Here is an 18812-nt window from a genome sequence, read left to right on the forward strand (position 1 = left end):
AATTGTCAGCCAACATAACGTGTAACGTAACTTATTTGAAAACGTATTACTTTATTACGTAGCTCAACATTTTCTAAACATTTGTCATAATTAGTTACAGCAATGAATTTGTATCCGCTCTCATTGGACTTCGGGTGCTTATTTTCCTCCATTTTCTTCAAATCTGAAAATGTTGTGAAGCCATGCCCATTTTCGGAAGAATCGTATTATGGGCCCTAAAAGCACGGAAATAGTGTCCACTGCACCATGTTGGCATTATCAGCCCATACTTCATGTGCCAGCTGCAAAAGAAATGCAGACAGAAATGTAGCTACCGTTACATTCGAGACAATCATTTTAGACGTAGCTAACGTTAGCTAGAGGATTTTCCTTACAGACAAATTACATAAGTATTGTAAAGGCGTAGAGCCTCAACTTTAGCAAGCTAGATAGTTATATTAATTGCATTAATACATTCGGAAAATGTAATGAGAAGCAACGATACAGACCAAATAAGTTATTTATGTCGAATTCATTGATATGTTTAGTTATTTAAAAAAATGCAGTTCTTGGTGCTAGCAACTGAGGGTAGCAAATGAGGGTATTTTCATTGCTAAAGTCTTCCATTAACTTACTCTATTCGTTGACGTCATCTGATCAAACTCCTTGCATGAGAAGTTCAGCATCTTTCTTAAATGTATTCATAGATTGTATGTACGGCAGGACCAGATTGTAAAGATAGGTAGGAGCAAGCCCATGTAATGCTGTGTAGGTTAGCAGTAAAACCTTGAAATCAGCCCTGGCCTTAACAGGAAGCCAGTGTAGACAGGCTAGCACTGGAGTAATATGATCACATTTTTGGGTTCTAGTCAAGATTCTAGCAGCCGTGTTTAGCACTAACTGAAGTTTATGTAGTGCTTTATCTGGCTAGCTGGAAAGTAGAGCATTGCAGTAGTCTAACCTAGAAGTGACAAAAGCATGGATTAATTTTTCTGCATTATTTATGGACAGAGTTTCTGATTTGTACAATGTTACGTAGATGGAAAAAATCAGGGTCCAGAGTAACACAGAGGTCCTTCACAGTTTTATTTGAGACAGTTGTACTGTACAACCATCAAGATTAATTGTCAGGTCCAACAAAATATCTCTTGGGACCTAGAACTAGCATCTCTGTTTTGTCCGAGTTTAACACCTGTTGGGGCTAGGGGGCAGTATTTTCACGGCCGGATGAAAAACATACCCAATTTGAACAGGTTACTACATTGTCACAAAAACCAAAACCACAGCTAAATGCTGCACTAACCTTTGATGATCTTCATCAGATGACATTCCTAGGACATTATGTTATACAATACATGCATGTTTTGTTCAATCAAGTTCATATTTATATCAAAAACCAGCTTTTTACATTAGCATGTGATGTTCAGAACTAGCATACCCACCGAAAACTTCCGGTAAATTTACTAAATTACTCATGATAAACGTTCACAAAAAAACATAACAATTATTTTAAGAATTATAGATACAGAACTCCTTTATGCAATCGCGGTGTCAGATTTTAAAATAGCTTTTCGGCGAAAGCACATTTTGCAATATTCTGAGTACATAGCTCGGCCATCACGGCTAGCTATTTTGACACCCACCAAGTTTGGCGCTCACTAAACTCAGAATTACTATTAGAAAAATTGGATTACCTTTGCTGTTCTTCGTCAGAATGCACTCCCAGGACTTCTACTTCAACAACAAATGTTGTTTTGGTTCCAAATAATCCATAGTTATATTCAAATACCTCCGTTTTGTTCGTGCGTTCAGGTCACTACCCGAAGGGTGATGCGACAAAAAAAAAGCAAAATATTCCATTACCATACTTAGAAGCATGTCAATCGCTGTTCAAAATCAATTTTTATGCTATTTTTCTCGTAAAAAAGCGATAATATTCCAACTGGGCAACGTTGTATTCATTTAAAGGCTGAAAGAAAAAAATTGCGAATTAGTGAACGCGCATCTCCAGTGTCACTGTCCCCAGGCTGACCACTCACAAACTCTCCTGCTGTTCGTCGCCCAGACAGCAGACACCCCATTCCACTTTCTGGCGGCTTTAGAGAGCCAATGGAAGCCTTAGAAAATGACACGTTACAGCACAGATGCTGTATTTTTTATAGAGATGCAACAGAAGAACAACAAATTGTCAGACAGGGCACTTCCTGTATGGAATCTTCTCAGGTTTTGGCCTGCCATATGAGTTATGTTATACTCACAGACACCATTCAAACAGTTTTAGAAACTTTAGAGTGTTTTATATCCAAATCTACTAATTATATGCATATTCTCATTTCTGGGCAAGAGTAGTAACCAGTTTAAATCGGGTATTTTTTTTATCCGGCCGTGCAAATACTGCCCCCTAGCCCCAACAGGTTAAGTGGTTTTGAACTCTGGCGTCCTTGGGTAGGTGGAGGGAGTCTGGAAGGGCATCTAGGAATCTTTGGGTTGTCCGAGAATTTATAGCACAGCTTTTGATGATCCTTGGTTGGGGTCTGAGCAGATTATTTGTTGCGATTTCAACCGTAATAAAATGGTGGTCCGATAGTCCAGGATTATGAGGAAAAACATTAGGATCCAAAATGTTTATTCCACGGGACAAAACTAGGTCCATAGTATGACTGTGGCAGTGAGTAGGTCCAGAGACATGTTGGGCAAAACCCACTGAGTCGATGATGGCTTCGAAGGCCTTTGGAGTGGGTCTGTGGACTTTTCCATGTGAATATTAAAGTCAACAAAAATGTGAATATTATCTGCCATGACTACAAGGTCCGATAGGAATTCAGGGAACTCCGTGAGGAACGCTGTATACAGCCCCTGAGGCATGTAAACAGTAGCTATAAAAAGTGATTGAGTAGGCTGTATAGATTTCATGACTAGAAGCTCAATAGATGAAAATGCAATCATTTTTTTTTCTGAAATGTAAATTTGCTATCGTAAATGTTAGCAACACCTCTGCCTTTGCGGGATGCATGGGGGATATGGTCACTAGTGTAATCAGGAGGAGAGGCCTCATTTAACATAGTAAATTCATCAGGCTTAAGCCATGTTTCAGTAAGGCCAATCACATAAAGATTATGGTCAGTGATTAGTTCATTGACTATAACTGCCTTGGAAGTGAGGGATCTAACATTAAGTAGCCCTATTTTGCGATGTGAGATATCACAATATCTATCAATAACAACAGGAATGGAGGAGGTCTTTATTCCAGTGAGATTGCTAGAGTGAACACCGCCATGTTTAGTTTTGCCCAACCTAGATCGAGGCACAGACACTGTCTCAGTGGGGATAGCTGACTACACTGACTGTGCTAGTGGCAGACTCCACTAAACTGGCAGGCTGGCTAACAGCCTGCTGCCTGGCCTGCACCCTATCTCATTGTGGAGCTAGAGGAGTTAGAGCCCTGTCTATGTTCATAGGTAAGATGAGAGCTCCCCCCCAGCTAGGATGGAGTCCATCACTCCTCAGCAGGCCAGGCTTGGTCCGATTCGTGGGTGAGTCTCAGAAAGAGGGCCAATTATCTAAAAATTATATCTTTTGGGAGGGGCAGAACAGTTTTCAACCAGCGATTGAGTTGTGAGACTCATCACTCCCCCTAACTGGGAGGGGGCCAGAGACAATTACTCGATGCCGACACATCTTTCTAGCTGATTTACACGCTGAAGCTATGTTGCGCTTGGTGACCTCTGACTGTTTCATCCAAACATTGTTGGTGCCAACGTGGATAACAATATCCCTATACTCTCTACACTCGCCAATTTTAGCCTTAGCCAGCACCATCTTCAGATTAGCCTTAACATCAGTAGCCCTGCCCCCTGGTAAACAGTGTATGATCGCTGGATGATTTTTTTTTAAGTCTAATACTGCGGGTAATGGAGTCGCCAATGACTAGGGTTTTCAATTTGTCAGAGCTAATGGTGGGCCGGCTTCGGTGTCTCAGACCACGTTACGGGTGGAGGAGAGACCAGAGAAGGCTCGGCCTCTGACTCCGACTCGTTGCTTAATGGGGAGAACCGGTTGAAAGTTTCTGTCGGCTGAATGAGAGACACCGGTTGAGCATTCCTACAGCATTTCTTCCAGAAGCCATGAGAAAATTGTCTGGCTGCGGGGACTGTGCGAGGGGATTTATACTACTATCTGTACTTACTGGTGTCACAGACGCTGTTTCATCCTTTCCTACACTTAAATTATCCTTGCCTAAGGATTGCGTCTGAAGCTGGGCTTGCAGCACTGCTATCCTCACCATAAGGCGATCGTTCTCCTGTATATTATGAGTACAGCGACTGCAATTAGAAGGCATAATGTTAATGTCACTACTTAGCTTCGGATGGTGGAGGTCATGTAGAACCATGTCCAGATAAAGCGCCCAGAATGAATGAAAAAGTTGAATGAAAAAAGTTGAGCGGGGGAAAAATAAATAAATATATAAAACGATAATTAAAAAGTCAAAACCGTAAAGTTGGCAGGTAGCAAAGTAACGTCAGAAACAAACCGCACAGCAGCACAATAACAAGTCCACAAGTTGTGTCCGGAAATTCCGTCAAAACTCAAGAGAAAAACTAATTCTCATTTGCTGGGTTTGGCTCGCTGGTGGATGAGTCTGGCTTCCAAGTGAGTGGCCTTATGCCCTCCCAGGCTCACCCTAGGATTCGCCACTGCCTAGTCATGTGAAATCAATAGATTAGGGCCTAATGAATTTATTTAAATTGACTGATTTGCTTATTTGAACTGTAACTCAGTAAAATCATTGAAATTGTTGCATTTATATTTTTGTTCAGTATATTTTTATATATGTACAGTGTTGTGAAAAAGTATTTGCCCGTTTCTAATTTTCTCTACTTTTGCATATTTTTTATACTGAATGTTATCAGATTTTCAACCAAAAACTAACATGAGATAAAGGGAACCTGAGTGAAAAATAACACAACAATTACATACTTATTTCATAAACAAAGCTATGCAATGCCCAATGCCCCTGTGTGAAAAAGTAGTTGCCCACTTACATTCAATAACTGGTTATGCCTCCTTTTTCTGCAATGACTCCAACCAAACGTGTCCTGTAATTGTTGATCAGTCTCTCACGTCGCTGTAGAGGAATTTTGGCCCACTCTTCTATGAAGAACTGCTTTAACTCAGCAACATTTGTGGGGTTTTCAAGCATGGACTGCTCATTTCAAGTTCTGCCACAAGTTCTGCCACAACATCTCAATTGGGATTATCTCTGGACTTCAACTAGGCCATTCCAAAACAATAAATGTTTAGCTTTTCAGCCATTTTCATGTAGACTTCATTGAGTGTTTTGGATAATTTTCTTGCTGGATGACCCAGCTGCGCTTCAGCTTCAGCTCACAGACGGATGGCCTGACATTCTCTGATACAAAGCAGAATTCAAGGTTCATTCTATTAAGGCAAGTCGCCCAGGTCCTGAGGCAGCAAAGCATCCCCAAACCATCACGCTACTACCACCATGCTTGACCATTGGTATAAGGTTCTTACTGTGGAATGCAGTGTTTGTTTTTTTTTGCCAGGCATAATGGGACCCATGTCGTCCAAAAAAGTTATACTTTTGATTAATTTGTCCATAGAACATTCTTCCAAGAATCTTGATGATCATCCAGGTGCTTCCATGGGACTTTTTGGCAGACTTGAGTCAACTTTTTGGATGAGATGGGTCCCATTATGCCTGGCGAAAACCAAACAGTGCATTCCACAGTAAGAACCTTATGCCAACGGTCAAGCATGGTGGTCTACAACATGAGCGTTGTAACCCCAGCAGCTTCACCCAGGAGATCCATCATTTTCCTGCCACCACACTGTGATCCATGGCAGTTTGAAGCTTGAGATTGATTTCATAAGGGTCTGGGACCAAGGTGATTGGATACGTGTTTGTAAAGAAATGCCCCTCACGGGGCCTCCCGGGTGGCGCAGTGGTCTAAGGCACTGCTAGCTGTGCCACCAGAGATTCTGGGTTTGAGCCCATGCTCTGTCGCAGCCGGCTGTGACCGAGAGGTCCATGGGGCGACACACAATTGACCCAGCGTCGTGCGGGTTAGGGAGGGTTTGGCCGGCAGGGATATCCTTGTCTCATCGCGCACAAGCGACTCCTGTGGCGGGCCGGGTGCAGTGCACGCTGACCAGGTCGTCAGGTGTACGGTGTTTCCTCCGACACATTGGTGCGGCTGGCTTCCGGGTTGGATGCGCGTTGTGTCAAGAAGCAGTGTGGCTAGGTTGGGTTGTGTTTTGGAGGACGCATGGCTCTCGACCTTCGCCTCTCCTGAGTCCGTACAGGAGTTGCAGCGATGAGACAAGACTAACTACTACCAATTGGATATCATGAAATTGGAGAGAAAAAAGGGGTAAACAAAAAATAAAATGCCCCTCGACTAGAGTGTCATGCAGCCACGGCAGACTGGACAGGCAAGTTAATTCTCTTCTGATCAATGTTTATGAACTCAATTGTCAAAAGAGTAGCACGGCAACTTGTAGCGCTGTTTTGTTCATAATAATTGTAACCAAAATAAATGTGCTGTCCCTGTTGCAGAACGCTTCCTTATACCCATACCCCCCAAAAGTAAATGTGAAATATAAAGAATTACAAATACATGTCAGGCACTAAAATACATTTCAAAATGCATAACAAATGACATTTTACACTAATAAATATTTCACGTATCCTAAAATGCATCGAAAAATATATTTTGAAGATGGTGATGAGAGGTGTTGGGTTTGCGACAGACATGGTGTTTTCCTTGATGGCCAAAAAGCTACATTTTAGTCTCATCTGTCCAGAGTACCTTCTTCCACATGTTTGGGGTGTCTCCCACATGCCCTTTGGCAAAAACCAAATGTGCCGCTTGCTTGGTGGTGCCCCTTGTATAGTGGTGTTGCAGACTCTGGGGCCTTTCAGTACAGGTGTATATATACTGAGATCATGTGACAGATCATGTGACACTTATATTGCACACAGGTGGACTTTATTTAACTAATTATGTGACTTCTGAAGGTAATTGGTTGCACCAGATCTTATTTAGCAAAGGGGGTGAATATATATGCATGCACCACTTTTCCGTTTTAATTTTTTTATTTATTTTAGAAACAAGTAATTTTTTTTCATTTCACTTCACCAATTTGGACTATATTGTGTATGTCCATTACATGAAATCCAAATAAAAATCAATTGAAATTACAGGCTGTAATGGAACAAAATAGGAAAAACGCCAAGGGGGATGAATACTTTTGCAAGGCACTGTATACACTACCGTTCAAAAGTTTGGGGTCACTTAGAAATGTCCTTGTTTCCATGAAAACATACATGAAATGAGTTGCAAAATGAATAGGAAATATAGTCAAGATGTTGACAAGGTTATAAATAATGATTTTTAATTTAAATAATAATTATGTCCTTCAAACTTTGCTTTCGCCAAAGAATCCTCCATTTGCAGCAATTACAGCCTTGCAGACCTTTGGCATTCTAGTTGTCAATTTGTTGAGGTAATCTGAAGAAATTTCACCCCATGCTTCCTGAAGCACCTCCCACAAGTTGGATTGGCTTGATGGGCACTTCTTACATACCATACGGTCAAGCTGCTCCCACAACAGCTCAATAGGATTGAGATCCGGTGACTGTGATGGCCACTCCATTATAGAAAGAATACCAGCAGACTGCTTCTTCCCTAAATAGTTCTTGCATAGTTTGGAGCTGTGCTTTGGGTCATTGTCCTGTTGTAGGAGGAAATTGGCTCCAATTAAGCACCGTCGACATGTATGGTATGGTATGGCATTGCAAAATGGAGTGATTGCCTTCCTCCTTCAATTTCCCTTTTACCCTGTACAAATCTCTCACTTTACCACCACCAAAGCACCCCCAAATCATCACATTGCCTCCACCATGCTTGACAGATGGCATCAAGCACTCCTCCAGCATCTTTTCATTTTTTCTGCGTCTCACGAATGTTCTTCTTTGTCATCCGAACACTTCAAACTTAGATTTCTCTGTCCATAACACTTTCTTCCAATCTTCCTCTGTCCATTGTCTGTGTTCTTTTGCCCATCTTAATCTTTTATTTTTATTGGCCAGTCTCAGATGACGTCAACAGTGCAGTTAGATTGACAACAAATTAATCTTTCAACCGATATAAGACACTTATAAAAACCTAAATGTTTAATATCCATCATTTTTATGATTATTTATTTGAATTGCACGCCCTCCAGTTTCACCGGAAGTTGTCCCGCTAGCGGGACACCTAGCCCTAAGAAGTTTTTAAAAAACACTTAAAAATAAATTGCTATTAAAATAGCAGAGCGATCAGCCAAGGCTGCCATAAGGGTGCCATGGCAACTATGTATCATAATGTCATGCATTGTCTTTCATCAGATGGCGTCATTCCTACGTGATGCTAGTCCCTCAACCGATCTGTCTTGTAACGCATATGAAAATGTTTATATTCCAGAGCATCCACCATTCAAACATGAAAACATAGTTCCTAATTGTCCCCCATAATGAAATCAGGGAGGGAACTGTGGATCTGTCTCCGTTCCATTAGTATGTTAGTACGTTTGTATGTTCATTCATCACACAATATCTCAGACAGCATTGGCGCAAGTTTGATGAAACTTGGGGGAATGATGCGTCTTGCCATGGAGATCCGGCATTTACAAAATTACACTGATTGGGCCAAGGGGGGCACTGCATCATCCATGGAGGATGACATTTTTACTGTTGCCTTCTTTATAATATCACTGCACTCTCGCATAATTCTACACAAAATAAGCAGAATAACTAGCTAAATTGTTTTAATAATTTGCAATTGTGAGAAAATACAAACAAAGCGGTGGATTTGAAATTCATGCCAGCTTTCATGCCCATTGTCAAACTTCAGAAATACTGCTCATTGAAGCACACAAGTCCTTAGCTAGATGTGAAATTGTGCAACTAAGACTTCACTAACCAAAACAAGTCAACATTATTTACAGATGTATTGTTTTAGCTTTGATTAATTCAGCCTCTTTTTAGGGTTCAAGTTTTAATTTCACATGCACAAGTACAGTGAAATGCCTTTCTTCATTTGGCGACGTTACCTACTTAATATTTTCCGAAGTTAGACAGCACATTGTAGCTAAACTACTTTGGAGATATCCCATTACCCTTTGCGAGACACGAGACGGATCAGTGCAGGCGGAATCGACGGCTATCTGACGTAAGACAATGAATGGCATGGCCTTAAAACCTCTACGGGATCGGTATCCCTAAACCGGGACGGTTGTTGCTAACGTGCGCTAATGTGACTAGAATGAAGTTGTAAGTAACAGCCAACTTTCCAAGACATAGACATGTCTTATATGGGCAAAAAGCTGAAATTATTGTTAGCTATTACAGTGAAAGAATACCATGCCATTGTTTGAGGAGAGTGCACACCAACAAAACAATTTTATCACGGCAACATGTTCCGGGATTCTTCCGATGACATTGAGGAATACACCACATCAGTCACTGGCTTTATCAATAAGTGCATTGAGGACATCGTCCCCACAGTGACTGTACGTACATACCCCAACCAGAAGCCATGGATTACAGGTAACATTCGCACTGAGCTAAAGGGTAGAGCTGCCGCTTTCAGGGTGCGGGACTCTGCGACGAACCATCAAACAGGCAAAGCGTCAATACAGGGCTAAGATTGAATCATACTACACCGGCTCCGATGCTCGTCAGTTGTGGCAGGGCTTGCAAACTATTACAGATTACAAAGGGAAGCACAGCCGCGAGCTGCCCAGTGACACGAGCCTACCAGACGAGCTAAATCACTTCTATGCTCGCTTCGAGGCAAGCAACACTGAGGCATGCATGAGAGCATCAGCTGTTCCGGACGACTGTGTGATCACGCTCTCCGTAGCCGATGTGAGAAAGACCTTTAAACAGGTCAACATTCACAAGGCTGTGGGGCCAGATGGATTACCAGGACATGTGCTCCGGGCATGTGCTGACCAACTGGCAGGTGTCTTCACTGACATTTTCAACATGTCCCTGATTGAGCCTGTAATACCAACATGCTTCAAGCAGACCACCATAGTCCCTGTGCTCAAGAACACAAAGGCAACCTGCCTAAATGACTACAGACCCGTAGCACTCATGTCCGTAGCCATGAAGTGCTTTGAAAGGCTGGTAATGGCTCACATCAACACCATTATCCCAGAAACCCTAGACCCACTACAATTTGCATACCGCCCAAACAGATCCACAGATGATCCAATCTCTATTGCACTCCACACTGCCCTTTCCCACCTGGACAAAAGGAACACTTATGTGAGAATGCTATTCATTGACTACAGCTGCGTGTTCAACACCATAGTACCCTCAAAGCTCATCACTAAGCTAAGGAACCTGGGACTAAACACCTCCCTCTGCAACTGGATCCTGGACTTCCTGACGGGTTGCCCCCAGGTAAAGGGTAGGTAGCAACACATCTGCCACGCTGATCCTCAACACTGGAGCTCCCCAGGGGTGCGCGCTCAGTCCCTTCCTGTACTCCCTGTTCACCCACGACTGCATGGCCAGGCACGACTCCAACACCATCATTAAGTTTGCTGATGACACAACAGTGGTGGGCCTGATCACCGACAACGACGAGACAGCCTATAGGGAGGAGGTCAGAGACCTGGCTGGGTGGTGCCAGAATAACAACCTATCCCTCAACGTAACCAAGACTAAGGAGATGATTGTGGACTGCAGGAAAAGGAGCACCAAGCACGTCCGCATTCTCATCAACGGGGCTGTAGTGGAGCAGGTTGAGAGCTTCAAATTCCTTGGTGTCCACATCAACAACAAATTAGAATGGTCCAAACACACCAAGACAGTCGTGAAGAGGGCACGACAAAGCCTATTCCCCCTCAGGAAACTAAAAAGATGTGGCATGGGTCCTGAGATCCTCAAAAGGTTCTACAGCTGCAACATCGAGAGCATCCTGACCGGTTGCATCACTGCCAGGTACGGCAATTGCTCGGCCTCCGACCGCAAGGCACTTCAGAGGGTAGTGCATACAGCCCAGTACATCACTGGGGCAAAGCTGCCTGCCATCCAGGACCTCTACACCAGGCGGTGTCAGAGGAAGGCCCTGAAAATTGTCAAAGACCCCAGCTACCCCAGTCATAGACTGTTCTCTCTACTACCGCATGGCAAGCGGTACCAGAGTGCCAAGTCTAGGACAAAAAGGCTTCTCAACAGGTTTTACCCCCAAGCCATAAGACTCCTGAACTGGTAACCAAATGGTTACCCGGACTATTTGCATTGTGTGCCCTCCCCTTGTCCCCCCCTGTCCCCCATCTCTGTTTATCTTATATGCATAGTCACTTTATCTATACATTCATGTACATACTACCTGAATTGGGCCGACCAACCAGTGCTCCCGCACATTGGCTAACCGAGCTGTCTGCATTGTGTCCCACCACCCGCCAACCCCTCTTTTTACGCTACTGCTACTCTCTGTTCATCATATATGCATAGTCACTTTAACCATACCCACATGCACATACTACCTCAATAAGCCTGACTAACCAGTGTCTGTATATAGCCTTGCTACTCTTATTTTCAAATGTCTTTTTACTGTTGTTTATTTCTTTACTTACCTACACACACACACATACCTTTTTTTATCGCACTATTGGTTCGAGCCTGTAAGTAAGCATTTCACTGTAAGGTCTACACCTGTTGTATTCGGCGCACGTGACAAATAAACTTTGATTTGAACTGGTTTGAGACATTCACCTCTGAAGGTACATAATGTACTTACATTCAGTAATCTTGCTCTGATTTGTCATCCTGAGTGTCCCAGAGATCAAATGTAGCATAGTTTTAAAAATCTATTTTTATATTAAATGTTGTAACTAGGTTCTACAGTTTGAACCCCTGCTGTCTGACCCACACCCACCCTGCCTGGATATCTGGGTGTGTGAAGGTTAGTGTTGTTTTCTGTAGGGAAGCTAATTATCCATCATGTATGACATTCCTGGATGTGTGTAAACATAAAAAAATGTATTACCACAGCATTTTTGTATGTTCTCTATATTTATGTACTTGAAAATGTATCAGTTGACTAATTCGGCACCTTTGGGCAAACTCATGGCAGACTTGATACAAAATATAGTGTGGTAATGTAATGCTTCACTGGATCAGTCTGAAACGTTGCACACACACTACTGCCATCTGGTGGCCAAAATCTAAATTACACCTAAAATCCTATCTGATTGTATGAGCTTTCTCTTGCATTTCAAAGACTGGGAAAAAAAAAGAAAACACATGTTTTTTGGTTTGTATTATCTTTTACCAGATCTAATGTGTGTTATTCTCTTACTTTAATTTCCACAAACTTCAAAGTGTTTCCTTTCAAATGGTATCAAGTATATGCATATCCTTGCTTCAGGTCCTGAGCTACAGGCAGTTAGATTTGGGTGTCAGATGTCATTTTAGGCAGAAATTGAAAAAAGGGTCCGATCCTTAACCACAACCCTGACAAATAGGATCTGCTCCTATTAACATTCCTGAGTTTCATTGCGTAGTTGAAAGTGTGTTACCTTTTTCTGGCTCAATGCCAAGTTTCTATGCTATTGTGCTCTGGTTTTTCATTGTTGTACTTCATTGTTTGTAATGTTAAATCTCCTTCTCATATTCTCACTACATGCCTCCATGCAAAGCTCCAGTATCTTCCTAAAACCCTGATTATTTTCTATTCTGTACAGTGTGCTCAATCTACTGTACCTGCTCTTTGAAAACTCTCTGGAGGCTGTCTTTTGTTTACATCCACCAACTGTTTCTTTTGAGAGTAATTCAACACAAACAATCAGGAGAGCAGAACAATGGCCTGAACACAGGGAGACAGGCAGACATCTTCAAAAGGGACCTGTCCATAACCCTACCTGGTTCTCAGGGATTCAGAAATCTACGCAGTCAAAACAGCCTTAATAAAGACAGTGGTGTCATAACAAGTGTGGTAACTTCAATGTCACAACATTATATATGCCCCACTCAGTGCCTACTTCCTACTAGGTATTTTCTTCACACATAGTCCTCAACCTGTGATTTTTGTTCTTCTGTGCTCTTGTATGTTTTATGTAAATTGGTGTTGTTTTGTTCTATCCCACCTCCTCTCATAGGTCAGTCCAGCTGATCTATACCTATGAGAAAACTGATGATATCATTTTAGGAGTAGCAATAGTTATATTGTAGATCTAGACTAACAGTAAAGTGGTATTAGTCGTCTAGTCATCTGGAGTTGTAGGTGTATTGGTTCTCAACACCTCCAAAACCTTTGGAAGATCAAATTACTATTTAAAGGTTCATGTGAATGTGTCGCTCATCCTCAAGTTTTAGAGAAGAGATCTCCACAACATTTAAGTGTTTTAACACAGAACTCTAGAAGGCTTTATAGATACTCATGATAACATCAGTCTGTATTGTCTCTCCTTCAGAATCATCATATCACAAAGAACTGGATTCCACTGGTGGATAAGAAACTGAGCTGTACCATCCTGTCCCTGACTGAGGCAGACGGTCAAACCACTATAACCTTCTGGAGAGCTATCCAATCATGTGATGAGGATGACTTCCACATCACCGTGAGTCAACTTTTTCCCACAGAGACACAAACTACAAGTAATGTGTACTGGAAGTCTTAAAAGGGTTGAAGAGGACAAACATGTTTGTTTACAAATATCTTAGCAACCTAAAGCCTGTTTTGAGAGTTGTTCCCCTTTTACCTAAATTGATGTATTCTGTAGAACAAAGTTAGAGATGAGTTGAGCGTGGCAGGTAGCCTAGTTAAAGAGCATTGGGACAGTAACCGAAAGGTTGCCGGTTTGAATACCTGTGCCGATGAGGGGGAAAAAATCTGTCGATATGCCTTTGAGCAAGGCACTTGCTCCAGGGGTGCCATACCACTATGGCTGACACTATAAAACAGCACATTTCACTGCACCTATCCTGTCTATGTGACAATAAAACATTTGTTTTATCTTTGTTTGTTTTTTTTGGGGGGGGGGGGGGGGTTCTCAAGTGAGTGGGCCAAAATATCCTTCCACAGTATGCCATCTGTGCCACAGTAATAATGGCATGGCCTTATGGACAAAAAGGAGCTCACACCCCTGAGAAATAGGCCATTCTGGAGGTTCAGTGCCTAGTTATGGAGAATGTAAATGTTATCTCACGCACATGTCCTGTAACAGGAACCAAATTGTCCAATGTGGATCAGGCACGTCAAATCTTTTATTTTATTCTTGGCGTTGAACAGGTCAAAAATGATTGAATTCAATTAAATTGAATTGATATTGTGATACATGTTATATGGGAGGTTGTATCCTTAGCCTACAACAGGTGACTGTGGAACAGACCAATAAGAAAAAGAATCATGAAAATAAGATTCTTGTATGGCAGAAGAATATTATTTGTACAGAAATCTAATAAATAATCTGGTAAGATTTTGTTTGTTTTTCCTTATGTCAGTGGTGTATTTGTATGTGTTAACTTAACTAGCTAGCTATATGCCTTACATGACATCTATATTATAATATGCTAAGGAATTCTAAGCTGCTGGAAGATCTCCTACTATTTTGGGACGATTTTCTTAATTTTAGGTTTAAAAGAGGCATGTCTTCCCCCCACATGGGATTATCTACTTTATATTCCGCTGTGTTTTGCATTTGTGTTTATTTTCCTGTTTTTGTGTTTGGAATGGCATGGTTACTATTGCATCATCCTGACAATACTAGGCTACAATGACGTAACTGAAGACAGGAGTTTTTCAAATTCAAACTGTCATAATTATTGCATCATAATTTATACCATGATGACGTCACTCGGCCTATTAATTCACTATGCTCATTGACTGGAAATACAAATTATGCGTCACAATAGTAATATTAATTGTGCAACATGCAGCAATCCACATAGTATTAACTGCGCCGCTGTGCTTATAGTTTATGGTGGGCCCGTGCATAAAATCTTCAACAAATCTCATGACCCGCTGCCCTGTTTTCACCAATTCTTAAATTATCCCTCAGAATCCTATCAAATAATGCTGTTAAATAAAGCAAGGTGTTTAATGCGTCAAATAAGCACTAGGCCTAAAACATAGGAAATAAACGTGAGCTGGTAGATAAACTGGAGAGATGGAAATTAGGCCTACTTTCACGCTTGGATGTGATTGCATCAGTGCAAGCTACAAATTATAGCTGGTCACTTCACTCAAAATGTTCTATTTCTGGGGCAGCTAAAACCATGATTTGGTTAAACAGTAGCATCCTGATTCCTGCATGAAAGTGTTTGCTCTGCCCCTGTTTCTCTCTGTGCGCTCAGGGTAGCTTATGTGGAGAGAAGGATAGAAAGAGAAAAAAAAGCAATAATTGTGCAACATTTGAAAATGTTTTGGCTTCCAGTTTCCCCTTCCTAATTAATACGATGGCGCCGATAGATATGGCAGCTCTGCTTCTAGCTCCTAAGCAACTTTGCAATTCTTTGATAAAAAAATAAATAATAAATGTTAACTAGGCAAGTCAGATAAGAACACATTCTTATTTACAATGACAGCCTACTGGGGAGCAGTGGTTAACTGCCTTGCAGAATGACAGATCTTTTACCTTGTCAGCTTGGGGATTCGATCCAGCAACCGTTCGGTTACTGGCCCAACACTCTAATCACTAGGCTACCTACCGACCCAAATACTACTGCACTGTTGTTAGATACTACTGCACTGTTGGAGCTAGGAACACAAGCATTTCGCTACACCCGCAATAACATCTGCTAAATGTGTATATGTCACCAATAACATTTGATTTGAATATCTATCCACAAGAGAAGTAGCCTATCTGTCTGTACACAAAGATGTATGCCTGAGCAAATTAATCCACAAGTGAAGTTGCCTATCTGTTTGTATACACTATATATACACAAACGTATGCGGACACCCTTTCAAATTGGTGGATTTGGCTATTTCAGCCACACCCGTTGCTCACAGGTGTATAAAATCTAGCACTCAGCCATGCAATTTCCAGAGACAAACATTGGCAGTAGAATGGCCTTACTGAAGAGCTCAGTGACTTTCAACATGGCACCGTCATAGGAGGCCTCCTTTCCAACAAATATCTGCCCTGCTAGAGCTACCCCAGTCAACTGTAAGTGCTGTTATTGTGAAGTGGAAATGTCTAGGAGCAACAACGGCTCTGCCGCAAAGTGGTAAGCCAGACAAGCTTACAGCACGAGACCGCCGATTGCTGAAGCGTATAATGCGTAAAAATCAACTGTCCTCAGTTTCAACACTCACTACCGAGTTCCAAACTGCCTGTGGAAGCAACGTCAGCACAAGAACTGTTTGTCAGGAGCTTCATGAAATGGGTTTCCATGGCCAAGCAGCCGCACACAAGCCTAAGATCATCATGCTCAATGCTAAGCATCGGCTGGAGTTGTGTAAAGCTCACTCCAATTGGACTCTGGAGCAGTGGCAACCTGTTCTCTGGAGTGATGAATCACGCGTCACCATCTGGCAGTCCGACAGACGAATCTGGGTTTGGCGGATACCAGAACGCTACCTGCCCGAATGTATAGTTGCAACTGTAAAGTTCGGTGGAGGAGGAAAATGGTCTGGGGCTATTTTTCATGGTTCAGGCTAGGCCCCTTATTAATTCCAGTTAAGGGAAATCTTAACGCTACAGCATACAATGATATTCTAGACAATGCTGTGCTTCCAACTTTGTGGCAACAGTTTAGGGAGGCCCTTTCCTCTTTCAGCATGACAATGCCCGGTGCACAAAGCGAGGTGCGTACAGAAATGGTTTACTCGAGATCTGTGCGGAAGAACTTGACTGGCCTGCACAGAGCCCTGACCTCACCCCCATCAAACACATTTGGGATGAATTGGAACGCCAACTGTGAGCCAGGCCTAATCACCCAACATCAGTGCCCGACCTCACTAATGCTATTGTGGCTGAATGGAAGCAAGTCCCCGCAGCAATGTTCCAACATCTAGTTTAAAGCTTGTCCAGGATGCAGTTATAGCAGCAAAGGGGTGACCAACTACATATTAATGCCCATGATTTTGGAATGAGATGTTCGACAAGCAGGTGTCCACATACTTTTGTTAATGTAGTGTATGTGATCGTATACAAATAAAGCAAGGTTTGAAATTATTATGTTTTAGTCAAATGTTATATCTGTTTGGGCTTGTTACGGTCAATTTGCAGTCTACGATAAAAAACAAATTGTCACACGGCTGAATCTAGTTGATGATCCCTGCTATAGAAGCTAGTGATGACCGTGAACCAGATGTACATGTCACGTCCTGACCATAGAAGCTATTATTTTCTATGGTAGAGTAGGTCAGGGCGCGATTGGGGTTTTGTCTAGTTAAAATGTTCTATGTTGTTATGTTCTAGATTCTGTTTCTCTATGTTTTTTTTCCGGATGATCTCCAATTAGAGGCAGCTGGTCATCGTTGTCTCTAATTGGGGATCATATTTAAGGTGATGTTTTTCCCACCTGGGTTTGTGGGAGATTATTTTGAGTTTGTGTATGTTGCACCTCTTCGTCACGGTTTGTTGTTTTTGTTTATTAGTTTATTGTATGTCTTGCATAGTTTCACAGTTAAATAAAGATGTGGAATGATACACACGCTGCGCTTTGGTCCGCTCCTTCATACGACAATCGTGACAGAATTTCCCACCACCAGAGGACCAAGCAGCATGGTCAACAGGAATGGACCTGGGAGGAGATATTGGATGGAAAGGGGTCCTGGATTTGGGAGGAAATCCAGGCAGGACAGGATCGCCTTCCATGGCGGGGGACACAAGCGGTGAAGGAAGGACGGCAATGACGACAGGGTTTGCGGCCACGACACAAGCCCAAGAAGCAACCTCAAAATATTTTTTTGGGGGGGGCACATGGGTTGGTCGGCAAGGCCGAGGGACGAGTCGGAGAGCAAAGAGGAAATATTGGAGGAGAGTGAACGAAGGGGAAATTTAGAGACGTTTGAGGAATTTTTGGATAAATAGGAGGAGTGTGAAGAGAGAGAGCTGTTGTTTTGACGTAGTATGCACGGCATTCGCCCTGAGGAGCATGTTAGTCGTCCAATGCCACTTGTGTCAGCTCTCCATACTCGTCCTGAGAAGTGTGTTAAAGTTCCGGTACCATTGAGGCCGGCTATACACACCAGTGTGCCTTCACAGCCCAGTACGTCCTGTGTCACCTCCTCGTACTCTCCCTGAAGTTCGTGTCCCTAGTCCGGTGCGTCCTGTTCCTGCTCCCCGCACTCGCCCTGAGGTGCGTGTTACCAGTCTGGCGCCACCTGTGCCAGCCCCACGCATCAGGCCTCCAGTGCGCCTGCCCAGTCCGGTGTGTCCTGTTCCTGCTCTCCGCACTCGCCCTGAAGTGCGTGTTCCCAGTAAGGTATGTCCTGTGCCGACTCCTCGCACTCTCCCTGAGGTGCGTGTTTCAAGTCCGGTGCCACCTGTACTGGTCGCACGCATCAGGCCTCTAGTGTGCCTCCCTAGTCTTGACGTCCTGTGCCTGCTCCTCGCACTCACCCAAGCATCTGCCTCTAACCCTAGGAAGCTCTTTGCTACCTTCTCCTCCCTCCTGAATCCTCCTCCCCCTCCCCCCCCCTCCTCCCTCTCTGCGGATGACTTCGTCAACCATTTTGAAAAGAAGGTTGACGACATCCGATCCTCGTTTGCTAAGTCAAACGACACCGCTGGTCCTGCTCACACTGCCCTACCCTGTGCTTTGACCTCTTTCTCCCCTCTCTCTCCAGATGAAATCT

The sequence above is a fragment of the Salmo salar genome, chromosome ssa22 (assembly GCF_905237065.1).
Source record: "Salmo salar chromosome ssa22, Ssal_v3.1, whole genome shotgun sequence".
Lineage (NCBI taxonomy): Eukaryota > Metazoa > Chordata > Actinopteri > Salmoniformes > Salmonidae > Salmo > Salmo salar.